Genomic DNA, 22719 nt, shown 5'->3' with positions numbered 1-22719 from the left:
CTCTGCTATTTGCTTATGTTTTATGGGAGAGTTCATGCCATTCACATTCAAGGTTATGATTACTAATTCTTTATTGCCCTCTGTGCTATCTTCCCTCTGTTTGTACTTTACCCCCTTTCCCCCCCTTTTATCCATATTCCCCAGTATTTTGTTTTTGAATACCACCCCCTTCAGTATGTTTGTCCTCCTATATCACACCCTCCCCTTTCTTTCCCCTTTCCCTTTTCCCTTCCCTTCCTTTTGGTATTTCCCCTTATTTCCCCCACTCCCCTTCCCTTTCTCCATCCCCCCTCCCCTTTTCCCCTTTTAATAATTGAAAGGTTAGATGTTTTATAAGTTAACTGAGTATGTGTAGGTTGACTTTAAGCCAAGTCTGATGAACATTCAGGTGTTTCTCCTCTGCTCCCTTCTTCCCCTCTATTACCATAGGTTTTTTCTACCTCTTAGTGTAATGAGATTTGTCCCATTCAATCCCCTCCCACCTCCCATCTCTTTCCTGTCCCCCTTTTTAGGGAGGTAGTGTATTTTTTTGATCATTCTATCTAGGTCATAGAAAATTCTGAGTGTCTGTCCCTTCTAGTTCAGTATATTCTATTGGATAGAGTCAAAATTCCTGAGAGTTATTAGAGTCTTTCTCCCAAGTGGGGTTAAAGCCAGTTACATCCCATTAGATATCAGTCTCATGGATAGGTCATGGATGTCCATCATTTCTGGCTAGGTGTATTCTCTCTGTTAGAATTACATTTCTAAGGATTTATGAGAGTCTCCCCCCTCCCATGCTAGAATATAGCCAGTTTCAATTTACTGGATTACATTTTTTTCCTTTTACTGCACCCTTTTTTCTTTTACCTTTTCATGTGTCTCTTGAACCTCCTGTTTGATATCCAAATTTTCTTTTTAGCTCTGGTCTTTTCATCAGAAATTTTTGGAACTCTTCCATTTTGTTAAATGTCTATCTTTTTCCCTGGAAGAGAAGGCTCAGCTTTGCAGGAAAGTAGATTCTTGGCTGCATTCCAGGCTCCCATGCTCTTCGAAATATCTCATTCCAGGCCCTTCAATCCCTTAAAGTTGATGCAGCCAGGTCCTGCGTGATCCTTACTGTGGCTCCTTGATATTTAAATTGCTTCTTTCTGGCTGCTTGCAGGATTTTCTCTTTTATCTGATAGTTCTGCAGTTTGGCCACCACATTCCTTGATGTTTTCATTTTAGGATCTTTTTCTGGTGGGGATCGATGTACTCTTTCAATAACTACTTTGCCCTCTGATTCCATGATATCAGGGCAGTTTTCCATCACTAGATCCTGTAATAATAAGTCCAGGCTTTTATTCTCTTCAATGTTTTCAGGAAGTCCTATAATTTTCAGGTTGCCCCTCCTCGATCTATTCTCCAGACCAGTAATTTTGTTGATGAGGTATTTTACATTTGCTTCTATTTTTTCTATTTTTTGATTTTGTTTAACTGACTCTTGCTGTCGCATGGAGTTGTTAGTTTCTGTAGACTCTGTTCTTTTTTGGGGGGAGGAGTTTTCTTCATTAACCTTTTGCAACTCCTTTTCCAATTGGTCAATTCTACTTTTGAAAGAGCTTTCCATTTGACCAATTGAGGTTTTGAGAGAATTAATTTCTTTTTGCATTTGCTCATTTGAGGATCTGAGAGATTTATTCTCCTTTTGTGTTTGTCCAATTGTACTTTCTAAGGATTTTTTTTCTTGTTGCAAGGTATTAATTGTCTCTCCCAAATTTTTAAGCTCCTTCCTTATTTCTTCAAGGAAGTATTTCTGTGCTGGAGACCACATTGTATTCTCCTCAGAGGTTCCAGGTCTCTCTGAGTTGGATCTTTCCCTTCCAGGAATTTTTCTATGGATCCACCTTTCCGCTGACCCTTCTTTATGCTAAGACCTTGAGTTGGGGGGGCTGGTTCACCTGGGCTTGGGATCGCTAAAGGCTTTACTGAGTGCAGTTTCTCTGGCTGGCCAGTAGGAGGTGCTGGTTGCCCTCTCTGGAGTGTCTGTGACCTTGGTTGGGAGGCCTTCTCCCTTTGCCCAAAGGGAGGAGTTGGAACTATTGAATTCTTTTGCCTTCAATCAATGGTGGGCTTTACCCTGGCCTGAGGTCATTCCTCAGCTGGGCTGGTTCTTCTGCTCACACACCTGGGCCTGAGGTAGAATTAGTTTGCATTTGTTTGAGAAGAGGCCTCAGTGCAATGGAGGCGTGGGCTCAGAGTTTCTCTGACCTGAGGAGCCCAGGGATGGCGTCTGCAGCTCTCCTGCACCAGACCTCTCCCAGCAGCCCCTTCCCCAAGCTCCAGGGGGACAGCACCAACACCAGAGCCTCTGCTTCCCCGCGGACCCAAGCCCCTTTTGTCCAGCCCCACCGCTGATCCAGCAGGACTGGCTCTCGGGCCCTCAGACTCCTGGTTCCAATTCAGCTGTCAATCTGGCTGATTCCGGGCTGATCTTCCCTCGGAGCCCAGACTCACCTGCAGGTACTCAGCCAAGGCTGTTGCGGGAGACAAATCCTGAGGTAGATTTTCCTCTACTGGCTTTTCTTTCTGGGTTTCCTGGTTCAGAATTCTTTTAAGAGGTTTGTTTCATGTGATAGATGGGGAAGAGATCAGGAGACTTTAGAACTGTGCCTGTCTTCTCTCCGCCATCTTGGCCGGAAGTCTAAGAACAATGTTCTTAATAGATAGTATCATATTTATATAATAACTTTGTTGCATTTTTTAAAGGAATAGCAATTTGTACATACATGGTAAATTTGCAATTTCATGTGCAATCATCTTTTTTATTATATTGTATTATGGGAATGTTTGTTTTATTCCATGAATTTAAAATTAAAAAAAAAAGAAATGGGGTATCATATGGTTGAAAACTGGCCCCAGGTGAAGCTTGATGATCAACTTGACACAGAGCATTTCAAAACAAGAAGTATTAGATCATGGTCATATACCACAAATAGAAAAAAAATCCATTGGACCAAGTGGAAAAAAAAATGAAGACAGAGTCAAAGCAATGACAGCAACAAGTACTCCTCTTCCTCTTACTACTACTCCTACTAATATAAAACATAATAATACCATACCAATCAAAAACTTTACTATAGAGTATTGACAAGGAAATAATTCAGAGGAGAAAAAAAATCTTGAAGAAGATTGTAGAAAATGTCAGGCAACAAAAAGCCTAATAAAACAAAAAAAAAAGATAAGTTGAATCAAAAGAGAAAGAAATCTTATGCACCTTTACTATAATGAATGAAAAAGTTATATCAAGGAGGTAATTAAAACAAAAGTTCCTTTGCAAAATAGTAAAGCAATAGGGGCATCTGAGCTCCATTACTATTAAACACCTCACAAAGATGTGTGAATTATTAGCAAAGAACTTAAATAGCATCCTCTGAAAAACAAGCCTCAACTCTGCTTTCTTCATTGAAGGCATCACATATTTATTACTCAAAGATGAGAACCCTATTGAATCTATAAAATGTAGAACAAAATGTGTTTGTCTATTTTTGTAATGTTTTAACAGCTTTTGCCATGGGAGGAAGCAGAAGGAAAGGTTACAAGAAAATAATATATTATTTGAGTAATAAATGCATATGACAAAAAAAATCTCCAATATAAAGAATTACTTAGTATTAATTTGACAATTTTTAAACAAGTCATCTGAAAATGCTATAAAATCTATAATGCCTTTGTTGATTATCACAAAGCCATTGACTCAGTTTCACACTTATATTTCATCATATTTATGTGTACATATATATATATATATGTAACCTTATGTATATAGATATTATAATCCAAAGAAAGTAAGAACACTGGAATATTTGGGGCAAATTTGAAAAAATGACATGGGATATGATGCTGAGCAAAGGGAGTATAACCATGAGACTAATGTACACATTAACAACAACATTGTGAGATTTACAACCTTGATAGAAGCAGCTCATCTCAGCAATTCAGAGCTAGGACAATTGTTTTGGACCAGCTATGGACAATGTTATCCCCATCCAGAGTAAGAAAAACAACACACACACACACACACACACACACACACACACACAAACACATACAATCCTTTGGCATCTGATGTCTCTTTCCTTTAATCCTAAATCCTCATAATGAAAATAAGCAATCTGTAAGCATGTTTATGTACAATGCTAACCAGATCAGGAAATTTTGTAACATCAAAATATATATGTGCATATGGATGAAAAAAAGTCACCAACATAAAAATGACAAAAAATAATATTTAAATGTTTTGTCTAAGTATCTTATAAATAGAAGTTAAAGAGGAATTTATACTAAAACATTTTATTAATCAGTTGATGCATATGGATGACTTCAAGCTATATGGCTCTACTAAAAACCAAAAAATTCAATCTCATGAAAATTTTTTCCAAGGATTTTGAAATGCCATTTGTATTCTATAGGTATAAAATTCTTAACATACACCAAGGAAACAAAAGCATTGAATACTTTGAGTTCAAATGTATGTTACATTGAACCAGTTAGTGAATATAATACTAAAAATATCTTGTTCTCATCTAAGCAAGACATCAAGTATGAAATTATACAGGAGAAGACTGAATGAAAAGAGTAAGATAGAGTTAATAAACTCTTACCTCACAACTCCTGACTGAGATTCAAACCAGATTTAAATGTAATTGGGAAAGGTTTACAAAATAAATGAAAATACAATATTACATAGATAATGTTAATTTGTGGTTTTCTAAATTAATATACATCCCGTAGGGATGTGTTTCTATTTGAGTTTGAAGCCCCACTAAATAGATTTACTAAAAACCCAAAATCAAAGTTCAATTGGAAGAACATGCTTAAAACAACCAAACCCTTCTACAATTTGGCCTTAATGAATACTTTCCAAATTGTAAAATCAACTATAATAGATTGGCAAAGTATTTTCACAAAATGAAAACTGTACTATATTATCAAAATACAGAGCCCATGAACTTAAGACAACTAAAGATAGATTAACACTTCCTATCCAAAAAAGAAGATTTATAGATATTTTTAGAGAGAATAATAAACCGTATAATAAAAAAAAATTTAAACTCCCATGGAAATATTTGGGAACAAGTAGTCCTCACTCTACTAAAAAATAGCATACATTAAATTTGAAGTCTGGAAATATATAAGACCCAATAAAGGTATCAAAAGACTTTCCATGTAAAACATGATCATTAATTCAGAAAGCAATATGTTGACAAAGAAGAGTTAAATACATGACTAAAGTACGGAAAGTTGTTACTAGAAATAATGGTTTATGAGAGCAACTCAGTACCAAGTCATTGGTGCCAGAAATTACAGAAGGACTATCCTTAAGGAGCCTAGGTTAAGCAAATAAATGTAGATTATACAAGGGAATTTTTTAAAATGTGTATCCTGTCACTACAGGCTGTAAAAATTTAGTATTTAGCAAATACCTAGGAAGACATGACCTGATGGGTAGAATTATTTAACAAAAGCTCACTATCTTTTATGACCTGACAGATGACAAATTCCTATACTACAAATGCAAACCTCAAAATATAGTGGAGAACTGAACCGATAAACTTTACTGAATTCAGACCATTATCACAGATGGAATTGTTGCCCACAATTGCCCATACATAACATTGATCCATAAAAACTTAAGAACAACATTTTTAACAGATGTCACATAACAAATATTCATAATATTCAAGCTGCATAAAAGGAAAGCTTTCAAAATAAAAAGGCCTTGCAGAGGAGATTAAAATTAGATATAAAAAGAAGAGACATTCCACCTTTATTGTTCTGTCTAATATTGTGATTGTATTAAAGGTGATTTTAGTAAGTGTTCTCAGGATGAATTTATATCTTGCATGTATTCAACTACAAAAAGTAGCTATTTCATCTACCAGTGGATTAGTTCTTGCAACATTAAATATAAAAGAATAATAAAAGGTTATCATCTCATCTGGAGAGCTAGGTGGCCCGGTGGATAAAGACCAGACCCCAAGTTAGTAAGACCTGAGTCAAATCTGACCTCAGATCCTTACTAGTTGTTTGTCACTGAGCAAGCTGCTCAACCCTATTTATCTCAGTTTCCTCATTTGTTAAAGATGAATTGTAAAAGGAATTGATAAATCACTATCTTTACCAAGTACATGCAAAATAAAGTCATCAAGTAAAATGCAACTGAAATGATTGAACTACCACAAAATAATCATTTTGTTCCAAGGCCCATCAAAAAGGATATGGATGGGGAAGCTAGGTGGTGCAGTGGATAGAGCACTGGCCCTGGAGTCAGAAGTGCCTGAGTTCAAATCTGGCTTCAGACACTTAATAATTACCTAGCTGTGTGGCCTTGGGCAAGCCACTTAAGCCCATTGCCTTGCAAAAACTAAAAAGAACAAAAGAAAAAAGGATATGGACAAAATGTTTATTATGATGATAATAATAATGACAAGAGTAATAAATCTTTATCCACTGGTTTAAGTTTACAAAATACATTTACATGCTAGTTTTCTAATTTTGGTGCAAAAACCTTAATCACTCCTTAATAGATCCATTTGATGTTTAAGATGAGTTAAGATGAATGGAAAATTTAGGGAATTAAATGTATGTAATTTACCCATGTGTATAGAGATGTTATCCTATCCTTCACAGTGAACTTAATCTATTTTCCACATTAAAAGACTTTCCACTCACATTCTTTTAGAGTTTCAATAGGAAAAAAGTTGAAAAGAATAATATTTTATTAGAGATATAAAGGGTTTTAGCAATCATCTAATCTAACATGTTCATTTTACAGATGAATAAACTGAGGCAAGGAGAATATAAATGAGTTGTCCAAGGTGACATAAAATATTAGGGATGATGACAGGACTGAAACCCAGACCTCTTAGATACCAGTTGACTGACATGAAAACAACTATTCCTACAGATAACAAAGGTTTAAAAAACTTCCAATAGGTCTTTAAAAAAGAAATCTATCTCAACTTCCTTTCTCTTGATTATAAGAGTAGGAAATAACCCAAGGTGTAGAAGTACTTTGGAATGGAAGCTGTCTGTCACACAGGTTTAGGCAGTAAGTAGTCATCCATAACAGACCTGTAAATCTGAGCCAGAACTCCCTCTCAAAAAGGAATATTCTAGATATACCTTGCGGGGGGGAGGAATCTTTCTGATTTTCTGACTTATCTGATCTCCTAAAGAACTATTTGTTAATGTGAGCAATGAAATTCCTCTCAAATAGTAAGTTAATAAACATTTCATGAACAGGTACTTTGTATCTGTTACATTGTACTAGGGGTGGCTAGGTGGTGCAGTGGATAGAGCACCAGACCTGGAGTCAAGAGTAACTGAGTTCAAATCTGACCAAAGATATTTGATAATTACCTAGCTGTGTGGCCTTGGGCAAGCCACTTAACCCATTGCCTTGCAAAAAATAAAATAAAATAACAATAAAATAAAAAATACATTGCACTAAGCCCTGGGATACAAAAAGTAAAAAGACATTTCCTGCCCTTACAGAGCTAGCAATCTAGTAAGGGGATTGACAGGGAAACAACTATGTTCACATATCTACAGGATAGAGGGCTAGCAATTACATATACCTAAACCTATTAATAGAGGGAAGGAACTAGTATTAAGAGAGGTTGGGAAAGGTTTCCTATAGAAGTCTTCTATGGGATTTACAAGAAGCCAGGAAAGCCAGAAGATGGAAATGAAAAGGGAGAGCATTTCAGGTATGAGAGACAGACCAAAAGATGAAGTATTTTATCTGTGGAACAACAGAGTTGGTCTTGGTCTGGAAGAGTGCTTGGCAAGAAATAAGGTGTAAAAAGACTGAAATGTAAGATGCAACTAAGTTATGAAGAATTTTGAACTCCAAATAAAGGTTTTTGTATTTAAAGTCTCAAGGGACCTAGTGGTATTGGATAGAAGCTTGGAATTGTTGGATTTCCAAAGATGGCCATCACTGCCCTCTTATAAGCACTCAGGCTCACAAAGTATCAAATATAGGACAAGTTTTATATAAACAGTAAAGGTTATGGAAGTGAGACAATTAAAATAATCTTCTCTGCTTTCCAGTATTCTTCTGCCATTGCCAGAGATATGGTCAGTCCCTCAGAGTACAGTTCTAAGAGGACTACTAAAGTAGCAAATTGATTGCAATCTTGGGTGACCACACAACATCTGGTATGAGTGGCCACAAGGGATAGGAGAGAGAGAGTATAAATAGATTTCTGCATGGAGGGAATCTGAAGAAAGGTACATGAAGTTGTTGCTAAAGTTCTTTTGCAAAACAAGGAAAGGTCCATACAGAAAACTAAGGATGTTTGGGAGGGGCAACTAAAGAGAGTGATGTTTGTTACAAAACATAGTCAGAAGTTGAAGAGGTTGGGCAGAACAGCAGGATCAATGTGGAAAGGGTTTTGCTTTGTTTAAATTTATTTCTACTATCTGGTTGAATAAGATAATTGATAACTTTGGGATTGGGGCAAGGTTAGCCCATTCTCAACTTCATTAATAAATCATATAATATAAGGGGCAGCTATGTGGCAAGTGGAAAGAGCACCAAATCTGAAGTCAAGAAGCTCATCTTACTAATTCAAATTCAACCTCAGACAGTTATCAGCTATGGATCCGGGATCCTGAGTCACTTTATACTTTTGCCTCAGTTTCTTCATCTTTAAAATGAACTGGAGAAGGAAAGGAGAAATCATTCCAGTATCATTATCAACAAATAAAGGGGGATCACAAAGAGTCAGACACAACTGAAAAGTGACTGAACAATGGCATGATTTCATGAAGTGACAGAGTCAAAATTCTCTTTCTTGTCTCATTACTCATCCTCACTATGATTCACTGCCATGACTCTGCCTCTTTCTCATTGGTCACCATGACTCTGCTACCTTAATATCCATCATTCTCTGAGAATTTTCTATTTTATGCCTTAATGCTCTTCTCCAAGATTTCCTAGTTTGGATACTCCATTCTTTTACTGTCACTATCTCTTCCTGCTATATCCTTCTTACTATAATTTCTATGTTAGTGGTATTTTGGTTTGGTTTGGTTTTCCCCTTCCTGGTCCTTCTCATCATTGTCTGATTCTCCTTAATAGATATTCTCTAAAAGTTATTCCTTTTCTCTGTGAAATGGTGTCAGCTTTTCATGAATTGCTTGGGGAAAAAGGAAAGAAACTTAATAACTCTGTTGTTTTTTGACAAACTGTGCTAAAATATCTACTTTAAGATTTCCTGATTTTGGTTTCAATAGACTTTCCCTCCAATTAAAGGGCCTCCTCAATCGATTGTGAAATCATTCCCAATATCTTTATTTTTCCATTTCAGCTTAGATCATTGTGATTTCATTACCTTAGTCTTCTGTTTTTCCCAATACCTGATATGTGGATGTATGTATATAGAGGTGTATTCTATCTATATATGTGCATGTATTTGTACATTAATGTATCCACTCTTTTTGTCTGTCAATTAGTCAAGACCAACTCTTTGTAGCCTCAAATGAGGTTTTCTAGGCAAAGATATGGAGTAGTTTTCCATCTCCTTCTCTGGTTCATTTTACAAGTAAGGAAACTGAGGCAAACAGTGTTAAGTAATTTGCCCAGGATCATACAGCTTAAGTGTGTGAGATCTGATATGACCTCAGGTCTTCCTGATTCCATGATGAATGGTTTATCCACTACACCATCCTGCTGTCCCATCCATCTCTAATCTTTCTATATTGATGATACACACCTTGCCTTTTAATTCCCCACAAAGGATAAAGGAGATAGGGTAAGGGAATATAAATATGATCATAACTTTCCTCTTTCTTCAAAGAATTTATAGTTGGGGTAAGGAAGAGGAACATAAACAAAGACATGCACATGAAAATGTAGAATATAATGTTGAATGCAACAAGTAAATAAAAGAGATACCAGCAATTTTTTTGTCACTTCTGGCTTGAATAGTTATAGAATACTTAGGATCAAATGTGTAAAAGAAACATGGGTAAAGAGCATAAGACATCATGGTTAGAATCACAAAGATCTGGATTTTTCTTCTACCTAAGACATTTTTTCCTCTATAACTGCCTCAGTTTCTTAATCTGTCAATGGAGGCAATAGACTTGAAAGCCTCTAAATTCTCTCCCAGTTCTAAATTCATGATCACCAGATTTAGGGTTAGAAGGAACCACAAATAATCAACTTAATAATCACACAGGAGGAAACTGAGGTACTGTGAGCTAAAGCAACTTGTCTGAGGTAACAGAGGGAAAAGGATGAGAACCAAAATTTGAGGACCATATCATTTGACTCCAATTTGACTTTTCTATCCCACCACACACTCCACTGACTGTAAAACTGCAAAAACATCTGACTTTGTAGCTGATTCTTAAAATTAATCCATATTCCAAGATTTCATTTGAAAAACTGACTGAATCCATGAAGGAACAGTTTAACAGCTGCAATTAAATATAATTATGCATCTGAGACCAAAAGGTATATTAGACGATTTCTAATAATGATCCAAAAATTATAAAGATACTAAAAGATAAAATGAGAAAAAATCTATGCTTAAAAAAGATTCTTTCCTTAAAAATCAACACTCACTATAAATAATCTGATATCTATAGCATGCTGAGACAGAATATTCCCTTTGTTTCTCTGCTAAATTATGGGTAACATCAGTCACACTGAAAGCATAAGGAACATGACAAATTATTTTAAGTCCTCTGAGTTCAATGCAATCCCACATCACTTAGATTCTGAACACTTTCCTCCTTCATTTTAAAACCTTGTTTTATTTTAATTGAGTTTTAATCAATATGCAGTCTGAATCCCTTATACCTATCAACACATTGTTGATGCTGTGTTTACCTGATACCACATTCAGCAGACAATTAAGTGAGATGAGAACAGTCAGCCAGACCAGTTATCAGGCATTTTACACAGCTCATCCTGCTCAAAAAAGAATAATAATAATAAGAATAATAATAATAATAATAATAATAATAATGCCTTCTCAAAATTCATGATCTGGTTGTTTCAGAACATCAAAGATGGATGCAATCTAAAGTTTTGTTTTTGTTTTCATTTGCTTATCACCTAGGGCAGGGTACTTAAGACTGACTGTTATTTTCCTCACCTATGAAATTAAGAGGTTAAACTAGTGTAGTGTTGTCAAACTCAAATAGAAACTGGGGACCACTAAACCATACTTAAGCATCCCTTTATATTCCATGTTGATTTAGAAAACCACGCATTTACATTTTCAATGTTCTACTCCTTTTTTAAAATTTATGTTGTTAAATATTTTCCAATTACATTTTAATCTGTCTCTGACCCCATTTAGGAGAATTAGGATAGCAATTGGGACACTGGCCATGATAGAAACCTCTGAACTAGATGACCTAATATACCACTTCCATCCCTAAATGAGAATCCTATGATTAGTGATGGAAATCTTACTTTAATTCAGGAAACTGGGCTGTCCTTCTTGGTAAGTGATTAATACAGAAAACTATAGACTCATAAGACAGGTCTGGAGAAAGAAGGAACTTCTCACCTTATAGATGGGGAAGCAAAGATTCAAAAAGGCTAACTGAACTGCTCAAGATCACACACACACATACACACACATATACACATATACACATACAGAGAGAGAGTCAAAAAAGTGTTTTGCAAACTTTAAAATTAATATATGTATATTACAATTCTTATGAATTTATTATAATGATGATGATATATTCTATATGATTCTTCTCATGCTCTGGAAAAGTAAATACACTGAAAAAAATTAGAATGCTAAAAAGAAGTTACTAAGGTCCAGATCAAGTAAGGAGTATAACAACACAGTTACTATAAACAAGTTCAAGTCAAGATGACTTATATCCTAGATTACTGAAAGACCCTGTAGCTATGGTAGTCAAATGAATCAGAAATGGAATATTGGAAAATTTACTGTTATAAATCTTTGATCAATCAGAAAGAATGAAAAAGGTTCTAGAATATTTAAGGTAGACTTCCCTTTCAGATAAAAGGGAAAAATGATGGATTCCAGAACCTACACTGATGGTAAGGTTTATATTGTCCCCTGATCAAATTGTGTGATATGTTATTAAACATAGTTTCTTAAGTACTTAAAGGAAAGATGCAACCTCTCTGTACCAGCATGGATTTTCCAAGTAAAAGCTTTAACTAACGTCATTTTTCTTTTTTTCTTTTTGACAGAATTTCTAGACTGTTGCATGAAGAAAGTAGTATAGACACAGAATATTTGGATTTCATCAAGATGGTTGACAAAATCCCCCATGACTTCCTTATAGGTATAACACATTTGGTACTGTGGAAGATTCTTGATTCTTTCTGCTCCCACCTATCTTCTGGAAAATAAAGAGCTGAATATCACCCAGGTACCAACTACTTCCAACCAATCCTTTCTTTTCTCAAAAAAGAAGCAAAATGTTTTAGTTATTCTGTTAAAACAGCTAATTTATTCTTGATCTAAAAGCAACATAACTGTCCTCAGGTCTTTTTGACCCTTATCCATTTCTATTTTGTGAAGTTTGTAAAAAATAAAATTCTATTAGTGTAATCACAATCATGCAATCAGAAACTCAAATTAGTAGAAGTCCTAATATTCATACAGAGATTGGTTTTCTGATGTGATTTTAATTATTAATCTTATTTATTGAAACCCTAATCATCTTCAAGTTCGAGGCAAAAAAAAAGATCAGGATAGAGGCAATATTCCAATGAAAGAAACAAGCAGATTATTTTACAAAGTCCATTACTTGTTTGGATAGGGGAAGTTAGCAAAGAAATTACTCTCTTTTGGGAGGTAGAGCATTTCTAAATTTAGATGTGAGTACTGATGGTTTCAACCTGAGTACTCTTTTTTTCAGATGCTTATAGGACTTGATGGCACAACTTGAGCTCTCCATACACCCATTTGCACATATGTGAACATTTGTATATTTATAAAAAGTTCTATGCATACTTCTATTTATCAAATTTTTACTCTGGATGCAGATATTGTCTTACATCTTAGCCTTTATTTTTAATTTGTGTATTTATAAAAATCAAAATGTCATTCAAAGTCATACCTAAGAGAATATTGCTATTGTATACAATGTTCTTTTGGTTCTGCTCCCTTTGCTCTTCATTTCATGCTAACCTTTCCACATTTTTCTAAGATCACTGAGTTCATCATTTCATATAGCACAGTTTTATTCCATCACAATCATATAACACAATTTATCCATCCATTTCACAAGACAACAGATGTCCCTGAAATTTCCAGTTCCTTGCTACCACAAAGAGAGCACCACCATAAGCATTCACTTCATATATATTGCTACATGCAAATTTCCTTCTTATTTTTACTCACCATATTCTTTCTCAAGCTCTCATTTTACCTTATCCCTATTACCCCTTCAAGAGTACTCTATGCCCTGCCACCACTCCCTCATTTCATTCCACACACTTCTCCAAAAATTTCCCATGCTCTTCCCCACCATCCTAGAGTTCAATCCATACACCCCTCTAAAAGTCCCTCTTCCACCTTATTCTAGTGTTCTCACCTCTATATATGTTTAGAAGACTAGCAGTATTGGGGAGTGGTGGTTCAATTACATTTTGATTATCCTAAAAGAAGAATGGAAAGAGAGGGAAAGGGGAACACCCTTGAGAGAAGGAAATAAAGAATGAGGAGAAATTATTGTATATAATTAAGTTATTCAAGTAGATAGATAGATAGATAGATAGATAGATAGACAGATAAATAGGTGGATGGATAGATAAGGAAGAGAACTTTGGAGGCAATAGTTGGTAGTAAACCATTTTCTCATTTAAACTGTTTTTTTATTTTATTTATTCTTATTTTTTTTCATCCATAAGCACATGCATACTTTTAAGTTACAAAATATCCTTCCATTCTCCCTTCCCACTCCCTTCCCCCTCAGTGACAAACAGTCAGGTGAGCACTGTATATACATATTTTTGATAAAATGTTTACAGATTAGTCATTTTTGGTATGAGGTAGTAAAATTAAGGGAAAGACATACATAAAAATAATTTTTATAAAGTGTTTATCAGATTCTGAAGTGTTTTTTGTTTTTGGTTTTTTTTTTCTTGTTTTTCTTCCTCTGGATGGGGATAACATTGTCCATGGCTGGTCTAATATGGTTGTCCTAGCTTTCTGAAGTGCTGAGAGGAACTGCTTGTTGTTAATGTGTACATTCTTCTCTTGGTTGTACTCCTTTCATTCAGCATCAGATCCTGTAACTCATTCCATACTTCTCTAGAGTCCAACCATTTATATTTCTTATAGAACAATAATATTCCATAGTATCCATGATCATAACTTGTTTAATCATTCCCCAATTGATGAGCATTCCTTCAATTTCTAATTCTTTGCCACTACAAAAAGAACTGTTATGAATATTTTACAACATTTGGACCTTTTCCCATTTTTAATGATTTCTTCTGGATATAGGCTTAGAATTGGAATTGTTGGGTCAAAGGAAATGAACAGCATTATTGCTCTTTGGGCATAGTTCCATATTACTCTCCAGAATAATTGGATCCATTCACAACTCTGACAGCAATGTATCAATGTCCCAATACTTGCATAACCTCTCCAACAATGATCATTTTCCCTTTTTCTCATCTTGGCCAATCTGATAGGTATGAGGTGATGGATACCGCATAGTTGCATTTTTTCATTTAAACTATTTAAAGGAAGAAAAATATAAACAAATGCATATAAAAATATTTCACACAACAGAGAAATATAAGAGAAAGGAAGGAAGAGCCAATTTAAAAGGAGCCAATTTAAGACAGAAATCTGAAGTAAAACAACTCTAAGGAAAGTAGATTTTGAAGAGAACATTAAAAGAAAAGAAACCACAATATTGTTATTAGACTCAGTTTAAGAGAAAGAGAAAAGGACAAGAGAACAGAAGAATATTACACTAAAACTGTGGTGCTTGTGCAGACTTCACTTCTATCTCACTACCATCTTATATTTATTAAAAAAGTGAATGAGAGATAAAGAGGAAGAAATGGACAACTATTGCCCCCAGTAGCATGGGTCTGGACATGAATTTCTGAGAGTCAGGTCTGGTAGACAAACATCCAAACACAAAAGGTTGGGAACTGAAAATCACCCGACCCAGACTTTTTATAGCAAAAACTTATCTCAGGAATGACCAGTTAAAGAAGACCCAGTTTTACAATTTCCTGGATAAATTTACAATATTTGCTCTTCGAAATATGCATACTTCTCTATCAAAGAAGCCTTTTACAACCACCTCTGGAGTCACAGATTATCCTAAATCAGGTTCACTGGTGAGCCAACAGAGCCATACAATGAGAAATAATCCATACTTCTCTTTGATGGAAAAAGTCATCAAGTATATGTGAATATCACTCCCTGGGGCTGGCCCTCTACAGACAACAGAATAGAATGTAAGGATAGATATGATTAGTATACATAATTTTGACTGTGAATGAAATGGACTCATAAAGCAGAAGAAAATTTAAAAATAAATTATAAAATGGAATCCAATAATATGTCATATAAAAAGAAATACCAAAAGCAGAGAAATGCATACAGGGGTTAAGCTATATGACTATATCAAAATCTAATGTGTTTCAACTGAGATCAAAAAAGCAGGACTTAAAAAGAGAAACAGGGAAATTATAATTTTCCTGAAATGTGTCATAGAAAAGGAATTAATATCAATAGTGAACATATAGTGATTTAGAATTAAGAAATTTAGAATGAAAAGTTGAATGACTTAAAGAGAGATACAGGTAGTAACTTTATTAGCTGGAATCTCACCTTGCTCCAAATCACTATTGATTAGAGAAATTCCAATTAAAACAACAACGAGGTATCATCTCACACCTATTGGATTAGTCCAGATGAGAAAAAAAAAAGATGATCAATATTGGAGATGATGGGGAGGATTGGGACAATGCATTGCTAGTGGAGTTGTGAATGGATTCAAACGTTCTGGAGAGCAATATGGAACTATGCCTAAAAAAATAATAAAATTGTTCATACCCTTTGACCCAGCAATTCCAATCTAGCACTATATCCAGAAGAAATTGTAAAAAATGGGAAAAGTACTATAAGTTCTAAATTTTCATAGCAGCTTTTTTGTAGTGATGAAGAATTGTAAATTGAGGGGATGCCCAGCAACTGGGGGATGGCTAAATAAGTTATTGTACATGAATACTATAGAATATTATTGTTCTATAAGAAAACCATAAATGGCTGGACTCTAGAGAAGCATGGAATGACTTATGGGATCTGATGCTGAGCAAAGGGAGTTGAGTTGAGAGAACATCAACATTATTGAGATGAACAACCTTGATAGACACAATTTCTCTTGACAGACCAGAGAGCTTGGACAACTGTATTAGACTGTCTATGGACTATATTATCCCCAACCAGAGCAAGAAAAACAAAACCAAATGTCCCTACCAAATCTAATGAACGCTTTATAAAATACTTTATAAAAAATATCTCTTATGTATCTCATTCCCTTAATCCTAATTCTTCATGACAAAAATCACTAATTTGTAAACATGTTTATCAAGACATGTTTGTAAAATGCTAACCTGACTGTTCCCTATTGAGGAGGTGGGGTGGGTTGGGGGTTGGGAAGGAAGGGTAGAGACAAATTTTGTAACTTGGAAATACACATGTACAAATGGATGAAAATTTTTTTTTAAAAATAACCAAAGAAGAGAAGAAGATAAATGGAAAAAAAGATGTGTCATGCAGAAGTATGAAAAATTGACTGAAGAAATCAATACCTTTAAAAATAAAAACAACTAGAAAAGGAATATAACTCATCAAAATTAACCAACTGGAAAAATACATCTGAAAATAAAATTAACCTGGAAAAGGAAACACAAAGGTTAACTGAAGATAATAAAAACCCTAAAAATTAGAATTGGATAAATAGAAACTAAAGAGTTTATGATATACCAAGGTTCTATCAAACAAATCCAAAAGACTGAAAAAAATAGAAGAAAATGTAAATTAGCTCTTAGTGAAAATGGCCAACCTGGAAAATAGATCCAAAAGAGATAAGTTTTGAATTATTGATCTACCTGAGAGTCATGATCAGAAAAAGAGCTTGGACAAAATCATTATTATGATAGAAAATTATGGACATTATGATGGAAAAACTACCCAAATATCCTAGAACGGGAAGATAAAATAGTCCTTGAAGGAATCACTCAACCCCACCCCCCAAAAAAATCCCCAAATAAAACCTTCATGGAAAATTGTAAGCAAATATCAGAACTCTCAGTTAAAGAAGGAAAATACTGCAAGATGTCAAAAAAGAAGCAATTTAATCACCAGGGAACCAGAGTCAGAATTACACAGGGTTTATCAGCTTCAACATTAAAGGATCAAAGGATATGAAATCTGACATTCCAGAGGACAAAGAAGTTTCCCTGAAAAAGTCAGCCGATTCTATCAGGGAAAATATGAATTTAAGTAAAATACAGGACTTTCCAACTTATTCGATAAAAAGACCAGAACTGATGAGAAAATTTTAGCTTCAGTATGAGACTCAAGACATGCATAAAAAAGTAAACAGAAGAAAAAAAATGTTAGTCAATAAGACTAAATGGGAAGACAAGATGTATAACTCTTGAGAAAGGTATTTCTCTTTGGACAGTTGAAATGAAAACAATTAGACAGAGGATATGGGTATTTCTACTGGGACAACTGGAGGGAGAACACTCAGACAAAAACTGTGGGGGCAAATTGATCAACATGTGAGGGTACTTTAACTTGAGGGTTGTATTTCTATTGGAACAGCTGGAGGGAGGATACAGAGTATATAAGTATAAATTCATTATGATATGACATTGTTTATGATTCTTGAGAATTGTACTTCTATCAAAACAGTTGAAAGGAATATACCTTGACAGAGAGTGTGGTAGAAGACAAGTTTAAAACAAGACTTGAAAAAAAAGAATTATAATGGGAGAAAAAGGTGGAAGCAGTAGAGGATAATTAGCAGCACATGAAGAGACACAAAGGACCTAATTTCATGCCTTTTGATCCTTTAATGTTGAAGCTGATAAACCCTATTATAGGAGAGGAAAAGAAGGAAAAGTGTAAACACTAAGTAAATCTTACTCTCAATAGATCTGACTTAAAGAGAAAAATGATATACATTCCCAATTGAGTTTAGAAATTTGTCTTACCCTATAGGGAACTAGGAGGGAAGAGTGAGGTAGACAGCATTCTAAAACAGAACTTTTGGTTTTGGTGAAGAGAAATAAGTGGAAAGGAGAAAGAAAAGTAGAAACAGAGGGAAGATGGGATAGAGGGTAAGAAAAAGTATCTTGAAGAGAGGGATTCTAGATGAGGAGGGAGTGCATTACGGACATATGGGTTGGCTAATGAAACCATAGAGGTAGGGCTAGCTATTGGGAATTTTGTATGAAGAGCAAAGAGAGACTAATTTGGTCAAACTGTGAAGTTAAGGAGAGAGAGAGCAAGAGTGAGAGAGAGAGCAAGAGCAAGAGAAAGAGAGAGAGAGAGAGAGAGAGAGCCAGCAGATAGAAAGGAAGAATTGAATTATTATGGAGACATAGTCAGGATGACACAAGATTTAGCAGCTTCTATATTAAAGAAAGAAAGTGATGAAGAGAATTATGAATATAGAAAATTTATAACCAAAATCAAATTTTTGTAATCTTTAATGTGTTAAATGTTATTAATGGGTGGAAGACTCTTTACTCTTTTTTAAATTTTTTTTTTGCAAGGCAATGGCGTTGAGTGGCTTGCCCAAGGCCATACAGCTAGGTAATTATTAAGTATCTGAGGCCAGATTTGAACTCAGGTACTCCTGATTGCAGGGTCGGTGCTCTATCCACTGCACCATCTAGATGTCTTAGTTCTTTACTCTTTTCCTGCATTTTTTTTAGGTTTTTGCAAGGCAAACAGGGTTAAGTGGCTTGCCCAAGGCCACACAGCTAGGTAATTATTAAGTGTCTGAGGCTGGATTTGAACTCAGGTACTCCTGACTTCATGGCCGGTGCTCTATCCACTGTGCCACCTAGCTGCCCCTAGCTCTTTACTCTTGAGATATAAATTGACTCGTATTATTTCACTGACAAATGTAAAATTTGTATCCCATCTCCTCATTCCCATCCCCCAGCTTCCATCCTTCTTCCTGGTTTCAGTCACTTGGAGTGGGGAGGGATTTTTCTGTTTGTCCTCAGTGCCCATGATGCTGGCATGACAGGAAATGATATGTTGAACTTAGAGGTCATGTATCTTGGGAAAAGAAGGACCAGTACATCACTTCCTATTGGAGAATACCTGGCCTGGGTGCTAGACCACTCCCCAAGAGCCACCTCTTGTCTAAACTACTACAGAAATGTATTTAAGAAGAAGCACTGTCTCTTCTTGGGAACTTTCTTCTTGATTCTACCTTCTACCCTGCAGTATGTCTGCATCTCTCTTTCCTTCCAAGACCATATGCTACCCTGCTAAACTCTAGTGGGTTACCATGGGCCCCCATGTCATGTTGTCAGGGCTGTCTCTCTCTCTCTCCTCTCTCTCTCTCTCTCTCTCTCTCTCTCTCTCTCTCTCTCTCTCTCCCTCACTCTAACTTCACCTTACCTGTCCTCAAGATACTAATTGTTTTTTTAGAAGTTTTAATCTATTACTCTGCAATATTTTACAATAAATCTGAGCAATTTTAAAATCCCAGGAGCACGTTAATTCCTTCATTTTTCAGTAACCCTCAATTTCTTTCTTGAATTGGCAACCCCAAATCCCATCAGCAACAGAAGGGCTTGGAATATGAGTTTTCAGAAGACAAGAGCTTAGATTACAACAAAGAATCACCTACACATCAAAACCAAGTATATAAAAAAAAACAATATCATCCTTCAAAGGAAAAAAATTGATATACAATGAAATTTATGTTCAAGTATTCTTGATGAAAAGACAGGCGATAAATACAAAATATGATCTTTAAGTACAAGACTCAAAAGAAGCATAAAAATATTGTGGGAAAGAATCAAATGTTTTGCTTTTACAAAGGTGGAAAGGTTATTGCCAGAATTTCACAGATGTCTTTTTGGATAATACTTTACAAAAACCAGGATGCTTGGTCTTTGTGGCAACTCAAGAGATGCCAACCTGTTTACAGTAAGGACAGAGCTAAGACAAAAGGAAAAGGTCAAATAACTTTCCCTAGGTTGAATGAAAATGTCTGTGCTATTGTCCCTTATATCTGCAGAAGGAAGTAGCAGGTCTTGTTCATTAGTATAATGAGCAAGGTGGGGAAAAGGGGCAGGGGGTGAAAATATATATGTGTGTGTGTGTGTGTGTGTGTGTGTGTGTGTGTGTGTGTGTGTGTGTGTGTGTGTGTGTGTGTGTGTGTGTGTGAGTGTGTGTTATATAAAACTATATAATATTATATGCAAAGAGGATTTGGGGGTGTCTCATGCTAAGGGGCACCTATGTCTTGCAAGAGCTGTTAATGAAAGGATTAATTCTTCCCACATTCCAGTAAGCATAGTCTCCTTTCTTTTGCTATTTAGAGCCAATTTCTCCTTCCCACAAATCAGTGTAGTAGTGGGAAAATTTGGAGTGGCTCTGAACTGCTCAAACTATTTCCCCAGGAAAGTGAAATCATAAGACATTTAATAAGGTTAAACTGTTTACATTCCTACATGGGAAGATCATATTTGTAACTCACAAGAATTTTCTCATGATTAGGGTAGTTATAAGGAGTATAATTTATGTATATAATTTATGTATATAGCACATAAATTATACTCCATATATAAAATGTATATATATATATTATATATACATTTATATGTATGGAAAGAGAGTATATAGACATGAGTTGAATATAAAGGGATGATATCTTAAAAATAAAATTAAGGGTTGATAGAGGAATATACTAAGAGAAAGAAATATAAAATAGGGAGAATTATCTCTACTAAATGAGGCAAGAAAAAAGCTTTTACAATGAAGGGGAACAGAGAGAGGAAGAGGGGGTAGTGTATAAACCTTAATCTCATCATATTTGATTCAAAGAGGGAAAAATACTTACTCTATTAGTATAGAAATCTATCTTATCCTATAGTAAGGCAAGAAGAAAAGGGGAAAAGAGAAGAGGGTGGTAGTGATAGAAGGAAGTGCAGATTGGAGGAAGAGGCAGTTATAAGCAAAACATTGAGGAGAGAGAGAGAGGTTAAAAAGCAAGAGAATTTTCTCTAATAAAAACCTTCTCTTTCAAACATTTAGAGAAATGATTCAAATTTATAAAAATAAAAGTCATGGAGTAGCTAGGCGGCACAGTGGATAGAGAATTGATCTTGGAGTCAGGAGTACCTGAGTTCAAATCCAGCCTCAGACACTTAATAATTACCTAGCTGTGTTACCTTGGGCAAGTCACTTTAACACTATTGCCTTGCAAAAACAACAAAAAAAAGCCATTCTCCTATTCATAAATGGTCAAAAGATATGAACAGCCTTCAGATGAAGCAAAGCTATCTATAGTCACATAAAATTATATTATAACTTACTACTGATTGAAACAATTCTGAAGTACTATCTCATGCCTGTTAGATAACCTAATAGGAAAGAAAAGGAAAATAACAAATGTTGGAGATGTGGGGGAAATGAGACTAATGCTGGTGGAGTTGTAAACTGATTTAACTGTTCTGTAAAGCAATTTGGAACTATGCCCAAATGGCTATTAAACCAAGCATATACTTTAACATAGCATTAATACTACTATGTCTGTATCCCAAAAGAGATTGTAAAAAAGAAAAAGATTGGAAATTGAGGAGATACCTATCAATTGGGGATTAGTTGAACAAATAGTTGTATGTGATTATGATGGAATATTATTCTTCCATAAGAAGAATTCTTCTCCATAAGATGAGTTCAATGATTTTAGAAAGACTTGGAAAGACAAGAACTGATGCCAAATGAAATGTACTACATAGAAATTAACAGCAATACAGTTTTGATTGGTGAATCCTAGCAAGTTATCTTGGTATTTACTACCCCAAATCTTTCTGGTTCATTTGACTGACCAACAATAGTTCCTAGACCCAGCCCCACTTGCTCATTATTTGGGTCCTAATTGCCTTACAGTGAATGTAAATAACAATTTTGACCATTAGACCAGGAAGAACCCTGAGGGTCTTCCCTTCCAGAATTTTTTTTTTGGTCTAGTCATAGAAGGTCATTATTTGTTTCATTTTGTTATAAATAGCTTGAGAATACTTAGTCCAGAGTGATTAAAATGGTTTTTATTAAGATATCTTAACAAAATATCACAGCTCTCTCATGGTGGGAGAGAGAGGCATGGAAATCCCAACATTCAAGCTCTTTTATGCACTTTGAAAGACTTTATTCCTGCCCCATTCATGCCAGTCATAGGCTGGGGTTACAAATCTAATTGATGCATTGGTTCCTATGTTTCCCCACCCTGCTCATTATACTAATGAGCAAGAACAGATAGATCTCTTTGAGCATGTGCAAAGGAGAAGGTCAGGTTAAGGACTAGTTTCTTCTAATCTAGTTTGTCATTTTTGGAATGGGATCAGGAGAACTCTCCCAGTTTTGTGATTGACTGGGTTCATTCCCCCTTTGTAATGGATTTCAAAGTGGCCCCCCTCCATACCCTGTGAAGACCAACAAT

The 22719-nt window shown here is 35.2% G+C and overlaps 1 long non-coding RNA gene across 2 annotated transcripts in view; it reads left to right on the top strand.

The window, feature by feature from the left end:
- Positions 1-22719, top strand: part of LOC141519984 (uncharacterized) — a 71189-nt gene that overhangs the window by 9759 nt on the left and 38711 nt on the right. For both annotated transcript variants that reach the window (XR_012477496.1, XR_012477497.1), the window contains exon 2: positions 12230-12411. This is a non-coding gene — a long non-coding RNA (uncharacterized LOC141519984). The remainder of the gene's footprint in view (positions 1-12229; positions 12412-22719) is intronic.

This window comes from Macrotis lagotis, chromosome 4 (assembly GCF_037893015.1).
Source record: "Macrotis lagotis isolate mMagLag1 chromosome 4, bilby.v1.9.chrom.fasta, whole genome shotgun sequence".
NCBI lineage: Eukaryota > Metazoa > Chordata > Mammalia > Peramelemorphia > Peramelidae > Macrotis > Macrotis lagotis.
The sequence above is the reverse complement of the archived record's forward strand: the minus strand, read 5'-3'. Positions and strand labels throughout refer to the sequence as shown.